This window comes from Nansenia antarctica (assembly GCF_963989245.1).
Source record: "Nansenia antarctica genome assembly, chromosome: 5".
In the NCBI taxonomy this organism is placed as follows: Eukaryota; Metazoa; Chordata; class Actinopteri; order Argentiniformes; family Microstomatidae; genus Nansenia; species Nansenia antarctica.
This window is the reverse complement of record NC_137690.1, coordinates 74,836,691-74,841,690: the sequence shown is the minus strand read 5'-3', so window position 1 is coordinate 74,841,690 and position 5,000 is coordinate 74,836,691.

The window sequence follows — 5,000 nt, the reverse complement described above, 5'->3', positions numbered from 1 at the left end:
GGGAGAGAGAGACAGAGTACAGTTCATCACATGATATGTATAATTGGAAACACGTTATATCAACAATGACTTTTACTGTCCAGAATTACACTTCCTCTGGGTTCAGTGTAGGTCTCACACACACACACACACGTGCATGCACACACGTACGCACACACACACAGCTCATATAGCTCCCTGGTACACCAAGAGGACTTATATAGCGCCTTTATCCAAAGCGCTTTATAACGGCCTCTCATTCACCCATTCACACACACATTCACACACCAATGGCGGCAAGCTACCATGCAAGGAGCCGGCCCGCTCACTGGGAGCAATTTGGGGTTCAGTGTCTTGCCCAAGGACACTTCGACATGTGGCCAGTCGGGGCTCGAACCACCGATCTCATAGAGGAAACAAGCGGAAACAAGCACTCAAACAGGCCACCAGGGATGCAGAGTGTCAGTGGCAACTAACAAAGTTAGACGTTTCTGTTTAAGTTTGACACACGTTAAGACATCATCCTTCTCTTCCTTTCCTGAGAGAGTGTAGCCTCCAGCAGTGTAACTTCTGCCTCAGCCAGGTCATCCTCGTCGTCAACGCAAATCGACGAGAATAAACACAATCCAGAAGTTTCTATTTCATACAGAAGCCAAATTGACCAAAAGCCAAAGGGCAGCAGTGTTTCCTCTGTGGAATACAGCATATCAACAATTCAACACCAGTCGATGAAAAAAACATATGTAAACACAGACGTAAACACAGATGTAAACGCAGACGTAGACACAGACGTAGACACAGACATAAACACAGACGTAAACACAGACGTAAACACAGATGTAAACACAGACGTAAACACAGACATAAACACAGACGTAAACACAGATGTAAACACAGACGTAAACACAGACGTAAACACAGACGTAGACACAGACGTAAACACAGATGTAAACACAGACATAAACACAGATGTAAACACAGACGTAAACACAGACGTAGACACAGACGTAGACACAGACATAAACACAGACGTAAACACAGATGTAAACACAGACGTAAACACAGACGTAGACACAGACGTAGACACAGACATAAACACAGACATAAACACAGATGTAAACACAGACATAAACACAGATGTAAACACAGACGTAAACACAGACGTAGACACAGACGTAGACACAGACATAAACACAGACATAAACACAGATGTAAACACAGACGTAAACACAGACGTAAACACAGACGTAAACACAGACGTAAACACAGATGTAAACACAGACGTAAACACAGACGTAAACACAGACGTAAACACAGACGTAAACACAGATGTAAACACAGACGTAAACACAGACGTTAACACAGACGTAAACACAGATGTAAACACAGATGTAAAGAGAGACATAAACACAGACGTAAACACAGACGTAAACACAGACGTAAACACAGACGTAAACACAGATGTAAACACAGACGTAAACACAGACGTAAACACAGACGTAAACACAGACGTAAACACAGACGTAAACACAGATGTAAACACAGACGTAAACACAGACGTAAACACAGACGTAAACACAGACGTAAACACAGACGTTAACACAGACGTAAACACAGATGTAAACACAGATGTAAAGACAGACATAAACACAGACATAAACACAGATGTAAACACAGACGTAAACACAGATGTAAACACAGACGTAAACACAGACGTAAACACAGACGTAAACACAGACATAAACACAGATGTAAACACAGACGTAAACACACACACACGGGGCGCTTAGGTGGCGTAACGGGTTAAGCGTCGACCATGTAACCGCAGGGTTCCCGGTTCGATTCAGGCCACGGACATATCCTGCATGTCATCCCTTCTCTCTCTCTCTCTCTCTCTCACCCCTCCTTCCTGTCAACATCTCTACTGTCTCTATCAATAAAAGGAAAAGTACGAGTGGGACTGCCCCACTCAGAAAAAAACAAAAACAAACAAAAAAACTGACGTAAACACAGATGCCCTCCAGATGCCCCCACCGCCCGTCTCAGGGTCGTGCTGCCACCAACCGACAAGCCCGCCCTCCTCCGACCTCCCGGTTGTCACGACGCCCCCCCCCCCCGTAGCTCACACGACACTCTCCTCTTTGATTGACGTCACCACGGTTCCCCCTGACATCGACAGGACCGAGATAAGAACCGTGACGTCAACGGCTGTGTGAGGGACCGCTCGACCCCGTCTTATCACGTTCAGACCGTCACAATGTCTTTTTCTCTCTGTACAGATTAACGCCATAAACACACCGCCTCAGTCAGTCTTTGTCTCAGTGGAACCGGGCGGCGACTCGTTCGTCGGTTGAGGACGAGCTAAAGGGCAGCCCGGTCTTTGGCGTGTAGAGAGACGTGAAGAGAGAGTCCGTTTTAAGATGATTGTCATCCTCGGTTGAGTAACAGTGAATCTTTAAAAGACGGCCTTGACGCCTTATTCACTGACGAGTCAGGCTGACTCGAAGGAACGAGACGTCCCTCTTTTCATAGCAAACGGAGACACCGCAGTCTAACGAGGGTCTGGTAAACACTTCAGACAGCTCATATATATATATATAGAGTATATAATAATAGACTATATAATAATAGACTATATATAGTATATATATATATATATGACAGTGGTTTACTGTTGTGTGCTGATCTGAACTGAGCTCCGGGTCAGGATGACCCAGGGTCAGGATGACCCAGTCCCAGTCCAGCTCGATGACCCAGACCCAGTCCCAGTCCAGCTCTATGACAACACACCTGGTTTACACGACAGTGGTTTACTGTTTAGTGGTGCTGATCTGAACTGAGCTCCGGGTCAGGATGACCCAGTCGTTCTCCTCCCCTTTCTTGGATAACAGCAGACAGACTTTGTGCCAAGGAGACTTGAAGGTTTGGCCACCGCCAAGCCTCCTCGTCCCCCACACCTTCATCTGAACTGACGTTAAATAACTGGGAGCAAACCCCAGGGTGGCATCCATGGTGTCGCTGTCAACTTGTGTTTCCAGTCGAGGTGAAGGGGAGAAAGACGAGATACGCTGACGAAACAAGATACTGCCTCGTGATTGGCCCCTGCTGGGGTCCGGCTGCCGGGGCAGGGACCAATCACATCAGGGTCGTCTGAAATCAAGTTTTTTGATGCCGTTCATCATTCCGTTCCATGCAGTACAATGACCTCGACCTACGATTTCTACCTCCACCAGCCTCCTCCCAACCACATCCACACAAACAAATCCCAATATCTGGGGGGTATTCCCTACTTTAAAGGAAAAAAAGTCTGGCGAGACTGGCGAGGAAAAAAAGTCTGGCGAGCCTGGATTTTCCTTTAGAAACGTTGATGGAATACCCCCCTGACCAAGCTCCTAAACAACAACAACAACAACAACAACAACAAACAAGCTGCTATTTACACACAACGACCACTAGTTGGCCGCTTGTAAATTCGCCTGCTTCCTACACAGAAAAACTGCTAAATGCTAAAAAAACGCACATGTCTAGGAAAAGCCATGAAAGGAGGGTTCTGAAATGTTATCGAGTGCATTCTTCTTTACTCACAGGGGTCAAATGACCCCACCCATGGCTGTTTTAGTGTTAACGGGTCTCTTTATGAGGATTGATGAACCCATAATGTTTGCTGCTGGAATTCGAGAGCTAAACCAGTAACCTGAGGAGACGACAGGCGGTAGACAAGAAAGGAACATCTTGGGAGACTATAAAATATACACGGTACGTTTCTAAATCTTTCTTTCTCAAGAGGAAGTGTGGAAATAGATGAGAAGGGATGAGAAATGGTAAAATGGTAAATGGACTGTACTTATATAGCGCCTTTTTTGCTGCTCCAAAGCGCTTTACGGCCTCTCATTCACCCATTCACACACCAATGGGTGCAAGCTGCCATGCAAGGCGCCGGCCAGCCCGCTCACTGGGAGCAATTTTGGACACTTCGACATGTGGCCAGCCGGGGCTCGAACCGCCGATCTGCCGACCTTGTGAGCGGCTCTACCTCCTGCGCCACAGCCGCCCCATAAGAGGAAGCAGTGGGGTAGTTTGATTCCCCATCACTCTGTCTTCTTCAGGACCCAAATGGAATTGGATCACATGACGCTGAGGCCGTCGGAGGAGGGAGAGAGGAGGGAGAGAGAGGAGGGAGAGAGAGGAGGGAGAGTGGAGAGAGAGAGGAGGGAGTGCTTTTCTTTGTTTTTGCCTTCCCTTGAGACACACACACACACACACTCAGCCAGACACACAGACAGACAGACAGAGGGACAGACAGACAGACAGACAGACAGAGAGAAGGACAGATAGATGGACAGACGGACAGACAGACACAGACAGACAGACAGACAGACGGACAGACAGACACAGACAGACAGACAGACAGACAGAGGGACAGACAGACACAGACAGACAGACAGACAGACAGACAGACAGACAGACAGAGACAGACAGACAGACAGACGGACGGACGGACAGACAGACAGACAGAGGGACAGACAGACAGAGGGACGGACAGATAGACAGACTAAAGTAGGTAGACAGACTGGCCCAGCTCTGAGCCTCCATCTCTGTCCTAGATCTGGAGCAGCTAGGCTCCCTGGAGACAAGACACGCCTCCTCCAGGTCTCCCAGAACACAGAGGGAGGAGGAGGGGGAGGGGGAGGGGGAGGGAGGGGGAGGGGGAGGGAGAGGGAGGGGGGGGAGGGAGGGAGAGAGAAATATGGAGAGAGAGAGAGAGAGAGAAGAGAGAGAGAGTGAGAGAGAGAAATATGGAGAGAGAGAGAGAGTGAGAGAGAGACAGAAATATGGAGAAAGAAGAGAGAGAGACAAAGAGAGAGAGAAGAGAGAAAGAGAGAGAGAGAGAGAGAGAAAGAGAGACAAAGAAATATGGAGAGAGAGTGAGAGAGTGAGAGAGAAATATGGAGAGAGACAGAGAGAGAGAGAGAAGAGAGAAAGAGAGGAGAGACAGAGAGAGAAGAGAAGAGAGAGAGAGA